This window comes from Papio anubis, chromosome 3 (genome assembly GCF_008728515.1).
Source record: "Papio anubis isolate 15944 chromosome 3, Panubis1.0, whole genome shotgun sequence".
Lineage (NCBI taxonomy): Eukaryota > Metazoa > Chordata > Mammalia > Primates > Cercopithecidae > Papio > Papio anubis.
The window spans coordinates 163,432,150-163,453,115 of record NC_044978.1 but is presented as its reverse complement, the minus strand read 5'-3'; the positions used below and the strand labels follow the sequence as shown (position 1 = coordinate 163,453,115).

The 20,966-nt window shown below is 33.7% G+C and overlaps 1 long non-coding RNA gene across 1 annotated transcript; it reads right to left on the bottom strand.

Annotated features, from left to right (window-relative positions):
• Positions 1-714: 714 nt before the first annotated feature.
• Positions 715-16,133, bottom strand: LOC103884268. Its single transcript, XR_002521975.2, has 3 exons — positions 16,014-16,133; positions 14,989-15,089; positions 715-797 (listed from the first exon to the last, which is right to left on the bottom strand). It is a non-coding gene; the product is annotated as an uncharacterized LOC103884268 (long non-coding RNA).
• Between the last annotated feature and the right edge of the window lie 4,833 nt (positions 16,134-20,966).

Sequence of the window (20,966 nt, the reverse complement as noted above, 5' to 3'; positions counted from 1 at the left end):
CTGAATATTAAAAAAAAAAAAGATGTGCTTGTCTATATTGAGTTCAAAACTCCAAATTAAGATGATCCCTGATACACTTCCACTGCAAGTTGAATTGAATCAAACCAATGAATGAATGAAAGTCCAGAAATCACCAAAAAAAAGGAAAAATGGCCTAATGCTTGATTTGCAAAATGACAGTCAGTATAGTTGCCAAAGAGAGACCAGTATTTCCCAACAATTACTTATCTTGAAGTTAAAGCCATGGCTTGTAATTAAGAACATACTTTTCACCAAAGGCTGTGCTGACTACCCCGTGTAAATTATGTCCACCCCGGTAGTCTATCATAGCAGGTAGCTCTTTCCTCTATAGCATCTATCACAATTTATAATTATATATTTAAGTCAGTGTTTGCTTGTCTACTGTGCATTTCCCATATTAGATCTTAAGTGTCTAGGAAATGAGGACGATGTCTCTAGCCCATAGCATAGTGACTGTCACACAGAAAGGGCTCTATAAATATCAGTTTAATGAATAAATGGATTGGTGAGTTTATGGATGAATAAAAACATTATTACTCTCTCTAGACATCCTCATTTGACAGATTTCTCTTCAGGAAATATAACACAATAAATTGTACATTTATTTACGTGCCATTACGGGGAGATACTGGATAAATTCATCGGATGTTGTTGGAAAAATCCTTTTAAATTTTCAGCAACAACGTATTTTGAACATCGAGGATACCTGTGACTTGTTACAGTTCTTTCTTCTGTGTCTGAGGAAAGGTAGACATCAGAACTGTGGAGATGAAATACTGAAAAAAGAGCAAAGCAAAGCAAACAATGTTAGTGCAAATGAATAAGAAAAGGTCGAACAAGATATAGGTGAAAGTGAAAGGCAAATTAAGCCAAAGTCCAAAAAATATGAAAGGATAAATATGGGTATATAAATAAACCAGGTTAAAAAAATTAATGTGATATTTCACATTTCCACAGCTTGGCCCACAGTAACATGAGTTACCTTATTTTTCATTACTAAACACATTGGTTAATATCCCCAGTGAAATTCTACCTTGTGGCACTCTTCTTCCCTCTTATAGGCCTAGAACACCTCCACTTACCTGTCACTAGTTTTCTCATTGTATTCTCTCTGAAAACCCTATTGAGATTCCAATTTCTCCATTACAACCTTCTTATTTAATCTGTTGAAGAGTCTCAGACTCAGGGGTAAAGAGTTTGAGACTCATGCAAGTTCACACAATTAGTGACAACACCAGGACTAGAATACAAAAAGAGAGTTATTTCTACTGTGTTCCAAAGCCTATGATTTCTAGCATTCTTTACTACAAGACTTGAAATAGTTTACACTATTGTCAACTGAGCCAGACCATGTCTATCTACCTGGGTCAACAGAAGGAACAGGAAATGTTAGCAGAGGGAATGAATCTACTGAATGATACTTACTGTCAAACCACAGGTAAACATGATAGTGCCATCTAGTATATTTATATCTTTCCAAATATGCAGAATGAGGTAGATAAAAGAAAACCCCGAAGGAGTCAAAATGTAAAAATGGCCCAAAGATACATATGATACATAAAAATTCTTAATATCAAGGGATACATTTATAGGCACGCAAGCAAAATTGAATGAACAAACTCCTATTCAATGATGTGATTTGCATGCAGTACAAAATGTATAACTTTAAGGAGATAATTTCCTTTTTGTTTTTAATCCAGAACATAATTTTCATTAATGTTAATATGTGCCTATCAAAGGAAAACATATCCATTGATATGGGTATTGAGAGACCAAACAGTATTTTTAATTTAAAAGAGTAGTACAGTTGCACAACATAAAATCAATATTTATTGGATATTAAAACAGTTCATTCAGGTTTGACGTTTACAGAATTTTGTTGGCTGGTTTCTTCATTTACCTTATTTGGAGACATGAATAAGTGCCTATGAACTATAGAAACTTGTCTCAGGAATTTTATATCTAATACCATATACTAAGTCCACATAAGACTCAGGTTAATAAGTTAAACTAAACAAGTTGGCAATAAGGATTTTTTACTTATAAGTAGAAGTTTCTCAATTTCATAAATGGCTTAGAAAATAATAGAGTAGAAAATATTCATGGCTTGATATGTTTTTAATAAAGAAAAGAGATAATTTCTCTGGAAAACAATAACAAAAGAAGGAGAATACTATAAGAAACAAAAGATTCCCCGAAAATTTTGTCTACTGAGACAAAAAGTAAAACTTTTCATTATACAAATATGTCTTCATAGAGAGCTTTCTGGATTGGAAAATACTTTAGAGGAGTCGATATATGAATAGATGGTAGAGAGATCAATGGATGGAAGAGTATATATATGTGTATGTGTATATATATATGTGGGGGTAGTTTGTATGCACACACTGTATGTATACATATAAAGATTGAAGAGTTTCTATATGTGTGTAATATATATATCAAATACACAATTCATGTGTAAATATAATGTATGAGATAAAATAGAATATATATAATCCAGTTACTGCTGGCATACCTTCAAGGGAGAAACCTCATCACTTCCCGATGTTGTCAGTGCTTACAGAAGCTTCCATCTACTCATTTATTCATATATTTGTTTCATAAGCATTAATTGTCCTCTATTATTGGATACTTCAGATTTTTTTTTTAAATCACCATTCCTATCTTCAAACAATACAGAGTTACTGTGAGAAGGCATATGTAAAATATGAATGCCATAATATAGTGGCTTTGAGAAAAATGTGAGGGAAGTACAGAAAATATGGTTAAGGATGGAAGTTGACAAAATTAGTATTGTAAGGGAAGTTTGCAGTACAGGGAAACCTCAAAAGAGGATCCTGTAGATTGCAGGAGCAACAGAGCAAAGGCTCAGAGACTCGGTCACAAGCGCCCTGGCAGAATGGCAAGCCTTGCCCGATGGCTTGAATTTAAAATGAAACACTTAAAGCTAAGTGGAACTACATGATTATGAACAAAGTGGGAGTAAATATATTTTCAGGCATACCAAAATTGCAGATAAGCAGAGGTCACAATATTAATATCCATCAAATAAAATGTAAGGCAAAAGCATTTTATAAGAAAAAATAGTCATTTTATAGCAATAAGTATAATTTACAATAATGTAAATGTCAGCTATCAAATAAAATTGGCTCCAAATACATGGAGGTGTAGTTAAAATGTAATATTAATGGGAGTCAATAGCACACTAATTTAAGTCTCTGGCAAATCTTATTAGCCAAAGTTAATCAGGATATAAAAGCTATGAATTTATACTATATACTACATGTGATTTTGTAAGCTATTATATATTACTATATGTCATAACATTTTATTATAATCCTACTTTATTATATGTAACATAGTATATGTGTAGGCTAAACATTCTACCCTACAAATAGCAAATTTGCTAATTTGCTAAACCTTGCTAATCATCACAAATCTTTTAGAAGAACTGAACATGTAGTAGGTCACCATCGAAAAACTAGGTAAATTTTTTTAAAAGTCCATGAGCCATACTATATGATAATGCAACAAAACTAGATATTAATAAGAAAAACATACGTTTAAAATGCTAGAAAAATAAATAAAAATATCATAAATAACTCTGAGGTCAATACAAATTAAATTTGCCTTGACAATGACATAGAATGCAATGTCAATGAGAGTACCACATATTATATTAATAAAATGCAGCAAATCTCCATCTATGGAGAAATATATAAACCTACATGCACATATTTTAAGCAAGAAATAATGGATATTTTTTAAAGGGAATGTTCAGATCAAGAACTCATAACAAAGCAAATGAAAAATTAAATTAGTAAAGTAAGATAAAGGTATTAATAAAAAGAAATAGAAGGGAATGAATTATATAAACAAGAGATACAAGAATGAAAAATGCATGTAAAATATGATTTGAAAAAATACAATAGTCAAGCCTTGCAATGTTAATTGAGAAAGGAAATAAAAGTGAGGGAAATTACCTATGAAACATTCAAAGTAAGAAGGATTAGATTAAAAACACAACATTATTTTTAATGTAAAATTACTATAAACTAAAAATTAGAGAACACAAATTGCAAAATATATTTAAAAATTATATGAATTATCAAAATTAACTTAAAACGTGAGAATCATGTAAGACCAATTATGATTACAGAACTTAAAAAAAGTATCCCCCAAAAACTGTGACAGTGGAAGATGGTTTAGATGATTTTATGAAAAAGTTATGTCAAAATTATTCTTTTCTTATTTAAACTGTTTTAGAACATAGATAATACTTTATGAAGCTTAGAAAAGATTGATCTATAAACTTTCAAAACTAGCATACAAAAATACATCATACAGTGACTGTGTTTAAGATTATAAAGATCCTTAAGAAAACACTACAAATTTTGCCTAGTGTTAAATAAATAATAGAAGATGATGGAATGGACTGTGCCCCCCACATTTAAGCATAATGGCTTTTTATTTTCATTATATTAATAGATAGATTATTTCCCTGGACAATACAATAGATGACACAAAATGCAATTATAAAAAAATGCTTTTAAAATTATTGGAAACATTACGTGGTAAGGTGCTTCTATGCCTTATCTGATTTCAATGTGAATGTTTAAATCTGTCCAATTATCTACCCTTCCAAAAATTCTCATCCCATTAATTTCTTAATAACTAGTCTTTATTTCCTTTCTTTCCTGATTAATCCTCTATACTTTTTATAAAGCTACATATCCGAACATTTTTTTCAGATCTTAATTTTTTTTCTCCATCTTAACTGCAATTTATCCCATTCTGGAGGATTCCGCTTTCTCTTTTAAATGGCAGCTCCTGTTTCTACACTTTTGAAAACATCTCAGGATATAACCTGAGAATCCTAATACCCTTATCGTGCTTCTTCTGACTCTTATGCATTAACCTCCATTAAAAAAAAAAAAAAAAAAGTGAAACTAAAAATCTACTGATTTGAAGTACATGCCATCTGGCTAAATCGTCTGTATTCCTTCCTGGAATCATCCACAAACATCTGAGTTAATCTTCTCGTTCAACTGAAGACCTTGACCCTTAATTCTCACTCTTCCTTTTCATCAAATTCCCACTATTATACAGGGTAACTCTTGAGCCACACAGGATGCATACATTACTGGCCATTGCCACAAACTTGAGCCATAAGTTGGCTGTCACTTAAATTTTATCCTCATCAGAAAAAGTCATATCTCTGAAATCATTAACTCAATGGGTTCACTCTCTCTCCCGATCCCCCATTCCTACAGCTCCTCAACTCAACTCTCTTGCATCACTTCTTCTACCTAATTGGAACACCCAAGGTATTGACTGGCATACATTCAAGTCACCTGAGGGTTTTTAAGACAATGTGGATGCTTTTTTGTCCTATGAAAGATCAATTATTTTACAATCTCTACACTTCACGTTTAGGCTCTAGTAAAGCCAAGCACTGTGTAGGCAAGTTAAGAACCACTGCCCTGGGGCATTTATGTCTCTACTCTCATTTCTTTCTTCACTGACTTTTATACCCAGCTTGGATTCCAAGTCTCATCACTTCAAATTACCCTTTTGCCAATAGTCTCAATTCCATTATTTTATAATCATTTACATTTTTCATGGGTAAAGCTTAAAGCCTCTTTGAAAAGTACTGCCCTGAGCTTCTAAGCTGAAAGAAGAATAACATACAACCTTTCATACTGCTATTGTCAATACTTTGTAGTCATTAATATAAAATGATTTTTGTAGCTGCCCTACAGTCCTACTGTGTGCATAATAAACTCAATTTTCCATTTCTCTATGAGACATGTCAAACCATCTCCATTTGCATCAAATCTCTATCCCCATCATCTCTCACAGATGTCCTTAAATGACAGCCTCACAGTAAGAACAGAATCCTTTTAATGAAAAATCCCTGAACTTTCAGCTACCACAGCATCGAGCATATTTGCTTCTGCACAATATTGTGTCTTTCATTTAATTGCAATGTCATAAATATTTCCTCTCCCACCCAAAGCTCACCTCTCAACTTGTTTGCTGAATCCCTATGGCTCCTTCTCCTCAGAGACTTTGCTTTCTCGCTTATCCGTAGGTAATTGGTTTAATGTTGTCTGTCACAGCCTGGATTTGAACCATGGCTTCTCAATAAATGACTGTGTGACAATGAACAGGTGACTTATCCTATTCAGGCTTGTATTTTATATAAAATGGGGATATGAAATATGTCTATTTCATAGAGTTGTGGTGAGAATTGAAAACAATATTATTTATAAAGACCTTAGAAGAGTAAGCACAATAAAAGTGTTTGACAAATCATTTCTGCACTCCTGTGTATTTCAAACCTACTATTATATTCACTTCTAACCAGCATTTACACACTCACTCCATGTTTTTCTTCAGTAGCTCACATATTTTTCTCTTCCCATTCGCAATCAAACTTATCAGGGAAGTCTGAATTTGGTCTCTGCTTCTGTTTCTCCTTTTCACTCCACAACCTTCCAAAATCTGGATTCTGCTTTTCCAACTCTGCCGAACCTGCTCTTGTCAGTGTCAGCGATGATGACCTTGTAGTTAAATCCAATAAATAATTTCCAGCCCTTATCTACCTGAACACTTGGCAGAGTTTGACACTATTGACTGCTTCTTCTTTCTTGAAATGCCCTGTCCCTATGACTTTTCCGTTACTGCACTCTCCTTACTTACCTTATACTTCTCTGACCCTTTCATTTTTTGTCTCTTTTGTGAGCTCCTCTTTCTCCTTGGCTTACCCTTTAATGATTGGCAATTTTCAGAACGCTGCCCTAAACTCTTTCACCTTCATATTTTAAATAATTTCTCTGGCTAAAATTTTCTGCCTTCAAGGCCCCAATTTCCATCTATAACCTGATAGGTCCCAATCTATAAATCTCCAGCTCAGATGAAGAAGAGTGTGGGACAGTGTTTAAAAACATAAATTTTAAAGACAGGAGACCTATGCTCAAGGTTTGAATTCTTACTTTGCTACTTTCTGGATATCTGATAGAGAAATGATTTAACTAGTCTAAACTTCAGATCAGTTTACTATAAAAAATTACTGAAAATTATTTGTTTTATACGCTATGTAAGCATGTGTACATTATTTAAGAGAATCAATGACATGCTAAAAAGTGCTTAATACAGTTTACCTATTTTTTTATTGCCTCTACCTGTAGCTCTTTCTCTTGAATTTCAAACTTGTATGTAAACTGGCTATTTGATACAAGTATTTGATTGACTCAGAAAGCCCCACAAATCCAATGTCTGAATATACTTTCCCAAGCCTCTTTTTCAAAATGTGTTTTGTAACTCATTGAATGGCATAGTTATTGATTAAGAACCTCATTCCCAACACTTCTTTCTTATTTAATACCTTTTTAAGTTTTGTGCATTTGCAGTTATATCACCCTTTCCATTTATATTATTACTTATTTAGGCATTTTTTTCTTTGATAAATCCTCCTGGATATTTATCCATTTTATTAATGTCTTCAAAAAATAACATTTTTATATTTAAAAAATAATTTTTAAGTAATTTTATATTTTATTAATTCTGCTGTTAGGTTTATTACGGCTTACCTTCTTTAGTTGCACACTTAGCACATTAATATTCAGCTTTTCTTTTTATATATATAAGCACTTAGTATATTCCCTTCTATGTAAAAGCTTTAATGTGCAGTACTTTTGCTACATTTGGTCACAACAACTTAAGAATAATAAGTTATCACTCTTAAATAGAAGTGTGTATGTGTAATAACTCTTTCATTATTAATAGCCTTGTGATCAGAGAATTTGACCATTTATATTGACCATATTTTGAAATTTATTAAAACCTATATTATGACCCAGTGCACAGGTTTTGTAGATGCTTTAGGTGTTTCAGAATAATGTACATTTTCTTATTCTTGGTTGAAGGAGTTTATATAAGTCCATTAATTCTAGATTCTAAATAGTCTTCAAATTTTCTGTATTTATACTCATATTTTCCAATTTATCAAGAATTGATAAACATGGTAAATCTGACAGAAGGATGAAGGATTTGTTAACTTTTTGAAGTAGCTTTATCAATATTTTATTTATTTATTTTGAGATAGTTTTATTAGGAGCATAGAAACATAGAATTGTTACAGAATCATGGTAAATACAGCCTTTTATCCTGATCTGATAACAATTTATATCCATAAACATACTTTTGACCTTAAGATGTCAGCTGCTAACATAGACTGTTTTATTTCTTCCTTCCCAATTTATATACATTTTATTTCCTTTCTCTGCCTTATTGCATTATCTAGGACTGCTAGTGTTAAAAAGCAGTGGCAATAGGGAACATACTTGCCTTTTCCCTGATGTTAGTGGAACACATGCTGTTTAATCTCTAGTATTCTGGAATTTTCCAGCTATCTTTTTGTTTTTGATTTCTAGTTTAATTCCATTTTGAACTGAGAGCAGGCATGGTAAAATTTATATTCTTTAGAATTTTTCTAGGTATGCTTTATGGCCCAGAATGGCGTCTATATTGGTAAATATTCCTTGAGAGCTTGAGACAAACATGTATTCTGTTAATGTTTAATCAAGTAGTTTATATTCCCTTTATTGATGGTGTTGTTGAATTCAGCTGCATCTTTGCTGATTTTCTGCCTGGTGGATGTATCTATTTCTGATAGAGGAGTGTTGAAATCTATAACTCTATTAGCAGATTTCTCCTTGAGTTGTATCAGTTTTTTTCCTCATGTATTTTGACTTTCTGTTTATAAATACATACATATTAAGAATTTTTATGTCTTCTTGGAGAATTAGCCTGTTTATCATTATACAATACCTCTCTTTATTCATGATAACTTTTCTTGCTATGAAGTCTGCTCTGTCTGAAATTAGTATAGCTACTCTTTTTCTTTTATTAGTGTCAGCATGGTATATCGTTCTACATCAATTTACCTTTAATCTGTATTTGTTTTCATATTTAAAGTGAGTTTGCTATAGACAACATATAGTTGAGTCTTGTTTTTTGATCCAATCTGACAATCTCTATTATTTAATTAATGTATTTAAACCATTGATATGCAAAGAGATTACAAATACAGTTGGCTAATATCTACTGCATTTGTTATTATTCTCTTTTTGTTACCCTCGTTCTTTGTCTCTATTTTGTCTTTCATTGTTTTCTACCCTTTATGTTTATAATTAAGCATTTTATGTACTTTCATTTTTCTCTCCTTCCTTAATATGTCTTTCTTTACTGTTTTTAATGGTTGCCCTAGAGTTTGCAATATAAGTTTACAGCTTGTCAGAGACCACTTTCAAATGACACTATATTTCTTCGTGGGTAGTGCAAGTACCTTCTAATAACAAAACCATTCCAATTCTTCCTTTCTGTTCCTTGTATCATTACTGCCATTTAATCCACACATGTAAACATGAATGTATAATTGAATATTTTTGCTGTTATTTTGAATGATATATTATCTATTTAATCAATTAATAATATAAAATAAAACATTTTAGTTTTACATTCTTTTTTTTTATTTGATGCTCTTCCTTTGTTTATGTTAATCTAAGTTTCTCACCTATATCAGTTTCCTTCTCTCTAAATAACTTTTTTAACATTTTTTTTTTTTGTAGAGAAGATTTATTGGCAAAAAATTATTTCCATTTTTGTTTGAGAAAATCTATATTTCTCTTTCACTTTTGAAGAATAATTTCACAGGATACAGAATTCTAGGTTGGCATTTTTTTTCTTCTTAATGACTTTTCCTCACTTTTTCTGTTTGCATGGTTTCTGAAAAAAAGTTGGATGAATTTTTTTCTTTGCTATCCTATAGTTAGGTTTTCTTTCCTTTTCTCTTTAGCTTATTTCAGTTTTTTCTTTATTTTTGATTTTCCATAGTTTGAAAATCAAATGCCTCATGTTAGTTTTCTTGCATTTATGCAACTTGACTTCTCTGAGCTTCCTAGATATGATACTTGGTGTCTGAGAAAATCCTCAGTCAATATTGTTTTAAATTTGTTGTTGTTGTTTCTTCTCTCTTTTTTCTCCTTTTGGTATTCTCATTATGCGTATGTTACACAGTTGGCAGTTATCTCACAATTCTTGAATATTAATTCCCTTTTTTTCTTTCTTTTTTTTTTTCTTCAGTTTTGATGGTTTTTGTTGGTATATTCTTAAATTCAGAAATTCCTTCCTTAGCCATGTCCAGTCTACTAATAAGCCCATCAATGGCATTATTCAATTCTGTTAATTTTTAATCTCTGGCATCTCCTTTTTGTACTTTCTTAGAATTTCCATCACTCTGCTTACATTGCCAATTTATTCTTGTATGCGGTTTCTGCTATTAGAGCAATTTGCAAATTTATTATAGTTGTTTTAAATTCACATCCTGATAGTTTCAACTTCCCTGCCATATGAGTCTGATGTTAATGCTTGCTCTATTTCTTCAAACCATATTTATTGCTAGTTAGTATATCTTGAAATTTTTTTTTAACTGCAGGTCATGATGTACTGTGCAAAATGAATGGCTGTAAATAAGTCCTTAGTAATTTGTTGGTAAAGTGCAGGTGGGGAGGGAAGCATTCTGTAGTCCTATGATTGATTAGGTCTTAGTGATTCCCTGAACCTGTGCCTTTGGACTGTGATCTTCACATGTGTTTCTCAGTCCCCACCTTAGGTGGAACAGTGTTGGCTAGAATAGGCAAGAGTTGGGTATTTTCCTTTCCCCAGGTCAGTTAGGCTCTGAGGAAACCTCAGCAGGTTAGGCTCTGGTTAAATAGTTTCACTTGAGAGCAATCTTCCTTAGGAAGAACAGAATGCTCAGGCTGATTAAATTTTTTTCCCTCCCCCTGCTGGAAGCATTAGAGAATTTTTCCTCTGATACTCACCCTGAGAACCTGGTAGAGCATCAGAAGGTAAAACTAACAAAAGGGCAGGAGACCTCCTGAAGGCTGGGTCCCCTACAGTTTTTCTCTCTCAGAGTTGTCCTCATGGAGCTTCCAGCTCTGAATTCGCAATTCATTAATTACACTTCAGGTTTTCCCAGCCTGTCACTGGTTTCTGTGAAGGTTGTTGCTTGTGACTTTCTGCTCCAGTAAGTTGTGATTCTTCTCTGTTTTTTCCTCTCAGTCTCTGCAATTTGGGGGACAGTGGTTTGCCCTGGGCAAATTGTGCATCTAAGGATCACATGGACAATTTCTGTTATGGGTTTAACAAGAGTTATGAGTTTTTTAGTTTTTTCAGCTTTTTATATGTTGTTAGAATGGAGTTGCAACTTCCAAGCTTCTTCCATGCTGGATTGTAAACTAGAATTCCTGTGCATATCTTAGAATTGACTGTATAGATGGTCAGTTCTTTGAGGGCAGACACAGTGTTCTTTATTCTATACATTCTTTTTTTTTAATGAGATATTCATCAATTACCAGTTAGTTACTTGATATTGTTCTCGGTTCTGATGATACAGTAATAAGCATCATACACATAAAGTCCGTGCTCTTCATGAATGTTATGTTTTAGTAATGCAAACAGGAAAAGCAAATATACAAATCAGAGGAAAAATAACATTATTCATGATAAGTACTTTGAGGAAAATAAACCAGGGCCTTATAATAAAAACTATCTACAACAGAGGGTAGCAACGTTTGATGTGAAGCATAAAAAATAAGTGAGAGGTAGTCATAGGAAAATGCGGTTGGAGAAAAATCCCACTCTATGCCCTTACCACCTGTGTGACCTTATGCAAGTTATTTATTCTCTCTGAATCTAAGTAAGTTTCAACAGGAAAAAAAGTTAAGATTTATAAAGTACAATGCCTAACTCATAAAAACACTCAAAACTGTTGCTATATCATTATTACCCCTATTGAGACACTTGAATTTTATTTTAATTCCAAAGCAAAATCATTGACATGCTTTCAGCATGGGGGCTCTTGAATCCCTAATGGTGCTTAGCATAATGCCTGCTAAGTAATTAGTTTTATAGCATATTATTTTCTTTCTGAAATTTTCTTTTTTTTTTTAGTAGAGACGGGGTTTCACTATGTTAGCCAGGATGGTCTCGATCTCCTGACCTCGTGATCCGCCCGTCTCGGCCTCCCAAAGTGCTGGGATTACAGGCTTGAGCCACCGCGCCCGGCCTCTTTCTGAAATTTTCTAAGTGATGTTTAGTCAATCAAATTATGTCTACATACTCAGAAATCAGCTACTCCATGTATTCCATGGCTACCTGGTCTACAGTTTCCTTTGGAGCTAATTCAAAATAATTTTAAGACATAGACCTTGATTTCAAATATATTGTCATTAACTCATGAATTGAGGACTTTTATAAAGTTTATGTTTAGTTCTTTTTGTAGAATGTATCTAATTGACTCCTCTTTCTTGACTAGTAGTGATAATGTTGAAACAGTTGAAAAGTGATAATGTTGGTGAAAAATAAATAGTAATAGTCAATCATATGGGATTGATTAAATAAATTATAAGCATGAATATTCCCACCAATAAAAATTGGATTGTATCGCAAATCATGATGGGGTAGATATCCAAAAAATAAATTTTAGGAAAATAAAACAGGTTATTAAAATTCTGGAAGAAAATGCTTGAAAATGTCAACAGTGATTAAGTGTGGGTGGTGGGATAAGATGATTATAGATTGGTTAATTTCCCTTGTCTCAGTATGTTTTGTGTTGCTATAACAGAATATCTGAGACTAGGTAATTTATAAAGTGCAGACATTTATTTCTCATAGGTCTGGAAGTGGAAAAGTCCAAGATCAAGGCACCAATAGGTTTGGTTTCTGGTGAGGGCCTGGTCTCTGCCTCCAAGATGACACCTTGAATTCTGGCTCCTTGAGAGGGGGAGCAATGCTGCTTCTCACATTGGTGAAGAGTGGAAGGGAGAAAGCCCACTCTCCAAAACCATTTTATTGTGGCATTAATCAATTCATGCAGGCAAAGCTCACAAGACTTAAACACCTCCCATTAAGCCCCCTCTCCCAACATTGTTGCATTAATGATTAGGCTCTCAACATATGCGTTTTGGAAGGGACAAACACTAAAACTACAGCATTCCCTTCTGAATTTTTCTGTACTTTCTATATCTCAAGATAAGTGTCCATTAGTTCTGTAATCCAATAAAGCCAATTAATTACAAACAAAATTAAAGAAGAAAAGAAATTCACAATCACTACAAAAAGAATTAAAAGAAAATAACAGCGGATTATATAACAGGATATACACTTAGGCTAAAATATGAACCATTATTTCAGTTAAATCTTCATATTTTCTATGGTCTTAGAACAATAGATTTCATTTTGAAGACATAGAGGGTATATCCTCTGGTTATTGCCTAACCTCTCTTGACCTAAGATTACCTAGACAGAAAATGATTTGATGACATACTTGGTCCAAGGGCCATGCTTATTTATCTGCACTGCACTATGTCTGTATTTATGTCTTCAAAATAGACTTGAGGATGATGGGAGACATGAGAAGCACTTTCCATTCCCTGTGTTTCGTTTTACTCTGCAGTGCCCTTCAATCCCTTCCAACTATACTGAGTCTGTTCTTCTGCTACAACTGCTTGTGTATAATTGTTCTCACCAGACTCTGGGCTCCTTGAGGCTGGAGAAATAGTCTAAATCAGTCTCTGGTATCTCGGAGACCTAGAGCAGTGCCCAGCCTATCAGTAGCATATAAATATTTGCAGAATTTATTGAGTTGCTGCATTTTTCTCCCACATTTCCTCTACATGTCAGAAGTGTCCGTGTTGCTAAATTCTTCAACTCTGAATTTCAAGAGAACCCCAGAGCCATGTTGCTCATTTCCCAATGGACACCTTTATCTTGTACTAACATTTCAAGAATTGTCTTGCTTTCTGGCTTTTTTTCTTGTTTAGAAAATTCTGCCTATCAGGTACTTTAGAAAGCAGTCCAATGTCTGACAAAGTCTTTTGTTTTCTGACCTGTAACAGAAATTAACTCTCAACAAAAGAGCAATTCTCCACCTGCAGGCCTAAGCATGGAACTTTAATGTAAATGAAAATTTCAGGAGCCCTTAGAAAGCAGATAGGGAGGATGGTGAGGTCATGTGACCAGATTTCTACTCTGTGTCAGCCCTTTTCTTTGGCATTTAGATGAGTTGAATGACAGGTAAAGCTTACGGCTTAGGCTGCCAGGAACAAAAAAAAAATAATGTGGGTAAATTTAATCATTTGCTCAAGTCTTTAAATATCCTGTATAGCTTTCAGGCACAAAGCAATCTTCCTACAGAGAAACAAACCCAGGATGTGGTTACAACGTAGTGTTCTACCTCTTTGTGTTAAAGTGCCTTAATGATCAGGAAAAAAAAATAGATTTGCATGAATGCTTTTTATGGAAAGCACTTAACACAATGGTTACGCAAGACAAACGTCAGCACAAGTGGATATAACTGATACGATGAGTCATCCTATGTGGTTTAAAGCCACCACAAGTGAATGTCTTTTAATTCAGCCTTCACAAGCCCAGAGCATCTTTTAAAGGACTTTGACATTGACAAAATACAATTAGCTCCTTGCCTGAATCATAAGATTGAAGGACAGTCTGATTTTAAAATCATTAAGGTGAGTGGCATATGGATGCCAAAGCTTCTTCTGAAATCAGCCTTGGTGATTTGTTTTTCTCTCCAGGTACAATGTCATAACACACACACACACACATACACACATACACATACACACAAACACACAGTGACATCACTTAAGATCTGAGTAATGTAGGCAGGATAGAAACATAATTGGCCACAATATTGTCCCATGTAAGCACATTAGTGATGCTTACTTAATCTCTTGGCATCAAGTCATTCTCTGGAGTAAGAAGTATGGCTTTCTGTTTTAATTTCGTGATTCAAATTTGGAAATGCCTTTGCTCTTCGAAGAAAGGTACAATATAAGATTTCATTATTAAACTGATTACATAATTGATAGTTACCTGGTCATATTGTCACTAGTATGACTGTCATTACACATTGATTATAGCATTTCTTTCTGTTGACATCAAACAGGACCTCAGAATTCTTCTCAGCAAAGTGCCTGAAGAAAACACAGTAAATCAACTGGAATGACCGTGTGAAATAAAGTCTACTTTTCATTCACAGCACATATCAGACAACCTAAAAATCAAGGTTATGATTTTCAGATATCCACTTTATCCAAATGAACATTTGGTAACATTAGGTTCTGCCACAGCAATTAATACAGGGACTCATTTAAAATTGCTGTTACTTTTTCTGATATTTTAGTGGGTTGTCTTCAGTTCACATACTCTTTTTATTTCCCATTTCTTATAGAGCCCAGTTATGAGGCCCATTGTAGTATAATCAATAAAAAATCGTTGACTGATCCATTAATAATGTGATGATTTGTCTAAAAGCTGCATTGGTAGAAAGGAAATAATTTTGTACTAAGAGTGAAAACATCTGAGTTCTATTCTTTATATTTGCAAGTAAACATGGTTTGAAAAATGTGTTTCAACTTCTCTAAACCTGTTTCCTCATTTCTTAAAATAGGATGATAAACTGGATATTTTCTAAGGCTTCTCCCATTAGAAAATACATTAATTATTCTGAAATACGTGCATGAATAGGTGACTGTTCAGGTACTTTAAAATAAATAAGGTAAGTAATTGTCTATTTTCAAAGATAAAACTCCTCTTCATCTTTCCATTTCCATTCTCCCCATCTCCAACATTTATTTTCTGTTTACTTGGAGCGTACAATATTTAGGTAGGGTGTGGCTCTGAGAAATGGTAAAAACACCCTTTCCCACACACATCCCATAAAACACACACATACACACTCACGTTAGTGAGAAGACCAATGAAGGAATTCCCTTGAGTTACTGATTTCTTCAAATTTGACTCAGTTTTATTCACTACCAAAAGGAGCTATTGGAAACCTTGCAATCTCACTGAACTCACATTCAAGGAAAATCTCTCCATTTCTCAATAGTTCTTACCATTTTTGCATATGCTGTTCACTTTGAAAAAACTTTCTCCAGGAAAATTCCTATGACTTCTAGACTGAGCCAAAATGCCGGCTCCTCACTGACGCGTTTGTAATTCTCCTTGTCAGTGTCAGGTTCTCTGTCTGCAGTGCTTTCTTAGCACTTTAATTGTTCCTCTGTGGAAGAAGTTATATATTGTAATTTAAAAATATCTGTTCATGTTTGTCTCTCCCAACTACTTAAAAGCAGTCCTAATTTAGGTACATCTAGTTTATCTTAAGGAGCTGTATTAGATTGACTCCTTTAAAATTCTGGAGTCCACTTAATATCCCATTTCAAGGTAAGCCCCAGAATGCTTTTCAGCAGCATCCTTGACCTCTCTATTACTATGAAAGCTAGACTCTGACACTTTTGCTTGTCAAGTCCAGAATCTCCCTAGAGAATCTCCCTAAAAGTTTTTAGCCTTTTTCAAAATGAAGCTTATCACAGAAGAGAGTGAACAAGAAGGCTTTAGGTCTTGTGATGTTAATTATTTTTAAAGAGGAATAGATTATCATATTTTAAAACTGAAATCATCATTTTTCTTCATGTTACTTCTTTGATTATCTGCATACATTACTAGAGAACCTGTGGTCTAAATTCTTAGAACCTTGTTCCTGGTCTTTCAGTCCTCTCCAAAAAAGGTGACTTACAAAAGCATCTGACTGGTATTTGACAATTCCCAAAAGAATGACTTCCAAAGTAAAGCATCTTGCATTAATTTTCTCATCTCTAAGTTGACCTCAGACATCTATCCTCACATCAATATGAGTATTTCTGTGTGTACAGGTTTCATATTTAATAGCACATATGATCACAGATTTAAAGCATCAATTAGCAACTTGCATATAATGGCAAATGCATTTGTCAAATTGATGGAAAATGCTTTTTTTTCCATCTCTTCTTCCTCTAATATCTCTTACTAGACAAATCATCATTACTGGTGATCTCTGACAACAGAGCTTTCTAAGTCCGATTCTGTCATTTGCTTGGTAGACACGTTGACTGCAGCAAACAGTCCCCTATCATCAACTTTTCCAGATGTTTGCACAGCGGGTTTGGTGTTTTTAAACTATCTAAGTGACGGTCCCAAATGACAAATGTTCATTTTCAAAATTAAAGCTTATTACGAATTACCTGCCAAGTACAATGTGTCAGGAGAGACTGAATGAATTAGAAATTTTGCCCGTTGAGAATGAATGAATAAGAAAAAACATAAATGAGGCAAGCTATTACACATCCTGGAGGAGCATAGAAAGAATTTTAAATAACAGTAATTTACTAAAAGCTGTTGCATTAATACTTATGCCTTACCTTAAAGAGGCCCATCCCTACCTTTTGATGTGAGTCAGGCTTCAACTTTTTTAAGTGAAAAGAATAATGTTTGGGAAAGACAAGGATAATCTCTAAGATGAGCCTGTATTTCTCTTTTTAATCATCATCCACAGAGGTTCAGGTTTGATATACTGGGAAGAACATGGCCTGATATAGCCATCAAAAGACTAACCTCTTTTTGCTCTTAGTTGTCTTCCAGCTGTGTGACCTGCTGCTGGTTACTAGTCCTTGAACCTCAGTTTCTTCACCTATAATGTGAGAATAATAAAACCTGAACAAATAGGTTGTGGTGAAACTTAAGCAAATCAACATAAGTATTTGAATGTACTTTGTAAACTATGAAGTATCATAAATATATACTGATGTCATAATAATATTAACTACCACATATTAAGTATTTACTCTGTACCAGATAGTATGTAAATCTTCACATATATTATCTTGTACAATCTTCACAACTATTGAAGGTAGATAATATTATCTCTATTTTATAGATGAGGAAACTGAGTCTTATATAGAGGTTGAGTAACTGGCCTAAATAACTGCTAGCTTGGGCTGGACAGGATTGAAAAAAGAATATCTGATTCCAAGAACATGCTTTTAATCTCTATACCGTACTACTGTCCTTTTAATTTTAAGAGCGTGATGTTCAGTGATGCCACTTTGATGCAAAACATTTTGGAGCTTTCATTTAAAATTGCCTTCAGACACAGATTCATCAAGGCACACAAAGCAAGCAGCCTAATGACTCTATAGACAACTCTTCTTTCGGGCCCCCAAAAGTGTCATTAAGTTTAATCATCCCGCATTCCAGGTAGGAAGACAATGAATATCCACAGTCAAGAGTTCTCTCTTTTGAACGTTTACAAGATTGACATTTCTTTTTAAGATGGACATGGATCTTTTTTCATTACATCCCCATAGCACTGTGTATAATATTAATTATACTTCCAATCACACGGTGTGTTATCCTTTTTTTTTTTTTTTTACAGATCCAACTTTCAACTCACAAGAATTTTTAAATTACTGTACCCCAGAAGCAAGAATAGAAGGTGCATACTTATATTTGAAGAAATTTTTAAAAGTGCAAATTCTCTTGTTGCTGCCTAGGAAAATTTTTGAGCCCAGCTAGAGAAATATGAAACCAGGCTGACCAGAAGTCAGGGTTTGTTTCATAGGGCAAAATAGAAGCATCTCGATTTTCCATCTTTAAAATTATAATCAGCAGCAGGAAGCAAAGCAATATCACAGTCCTGTTATAGGAATCTAATAGCTTTTTATAGAATGCACAGCAGCAAATGTTATCACTATGCTTGAAAAAACCATTTTCATTATCAGCTGCTATTTTTTCAATTGATTATGACTTTTCCTTTAAGAAATGTGTTTAGGCAAAAATTTTGTTTGATTTAGCGCAAGGAAAAACTTTTTGTGGGATGGGAGACCGTACTCCAAACTGAATTCCTTCTGCCTTTAAGTTATGCAAACATGGACAACATATATCACATTCTACTGAAATTGTTTTTTATTTGTACTTCAATTGCTTAGAAAGGGTGTATCAATGGAAAATACAGCTTTACAACATTACAGGAGCCACTGAAGGGGACAAAGGTTAAATTTTTCTTCAGCATTATGAAGGTGTAAGTGGTAGGAAAAAGGACGCTCTTGAAATCATTTCTTCTTTTTTCTAAGGTGTTGTATCGGACTGAAGCCTCTTCAGAACACTGAGGACATATGAGTTCATTTTAGAAACCTCCAAGGTGAGCAGTGAAAGCAATCAAAGTCAAAACTAGCATCATTTAAGACAAAGCAAATTAATGGCACCACTCAGAGTGGAGTGCGAATGTATTTGTATGTCTGGCATAGCCTAAGGTTGGTTGGTTGGTTGGTTGGTTTTTTACCATGGAGAGAGGGCAAGAGAGCAAGGTGTTTTAAGATGACCAAATCTCTTTAAGATTCTTCAGGAAAAAAAACAAAAACAGAAAACAAACAAACAAAAAACAGTACATAGATGTGAAATTTGAGGCTACACCCTTTATGCTGAACAAAGAGGTAGTACTCCCTGAGAGCAAATACTAAGGCTTGTTTGAGCAAAACAAGGGATTTAGAAGTCTAGGACAAAACAGGCTTTCCATTTCATAGAAAAGACAAATAGCTTTAGAACAGCATTTTGATTGAGCAAATGTAAGGGACTCCTATATTTAAATTTCGATATATAACTCCCAATTTTGCCATGTAAAATTAATAATGGATTTCTCTAAAGCCAAACCCTCTTCAACTTTCATTGTAATTCTCTTAAGAAAGCATTAAATAAAAGCATTTCACTTTAGTTGAAAATCAATGGCACTTCAGTGAAGCATGCATCTTCCAACTATTATGGAGTCAAGAATCATACAGTTCTGCTAGTAAGACATGGGGCCCTGGCTTTGGTGGTAAAAACTTCGTGCAACAGTGCAACATAGGAGTTTTTGGGAAAAAACACATGCAAAATAAAGAATTGAAAATTGAGCGTGAATGTGCTCTAGTTCTCTTTGAAATGCCAACCATGACACATAAAATCATAAATAATGAAAATGGTATGGTAGGAATAGGAATGAGAGTAGTAATAAGTAGAAAGATATTGTTTACTATGGACCAGACACTAAATGCATGATATGCATCATCTCATTTGATTCTCTTAAGAATCCTGTAACTTGGTATTATTACCTACATTTCTGGAGTCTGTTTGAAGAAGGAACAGCTACATGTAGAGACATTCAATAAATTTAAGATGGGTTAAAATATTTTATTATACATTAATGTATGGCCATTTCAACAATGAATCAAAAGGTATCATAAATTCTATCTACTTGGAAAGTTCTTTCTCCTTTTGCATAGTGATAAAATTGTATTCATTTTTCACTGTGATAATGATAAGGGTGAATAAGATATAGCTCCTGCCCTCCAGGAACTCACAGTCTGAAAAGGGAGATGAAGCATCCATTAAAAAGCCAAATATAGTTCATGGTAGTTTGTGGTAAACTCTGTAACACAAGTATATTTAAAGCTATGGATAGGCAGAAGAAAGAAAATAATTCTCAGAGCTAGGGTAGAGTTGGAGGAGGAAAGGATTAGGGACATCTCCTTAGAGGAGTTCAGCTGGTTTTAAAGATGGGCAGAGTTGAAACAGACAGTGTTATGAGGCTCAGGGAAATTTTTGATGTGCAACGCTATTGAACTGAGGGTATATCCAGAATGTCAATGTTGCTGAAATTTTTGACATATGATTTAGCAATAATATGGGTAAGGACTAGATTGTAGAATACCTACACTACTACTCTAAGCAGTTTAAACTTCATTTGGCATTCAGGGGCAAGTTTCGGACTGGAAGTATAATATGATCAGAGCTCTGCTTTGAGAATATTAGTGTAGTAATGCATTAAACTCATAATTTTTTACTGAATAAGTATTGTCCTGTGACTATATGCCAGGACTTATGCTAGGCAATGGGGATATAATGGTGAATATGACTCACTCTCTGCTTGCATAGAAATTATAATCAAGAAAATTAAACATAAAGTAGAACACTGTCATCAATATCATAATAGAGAAAGT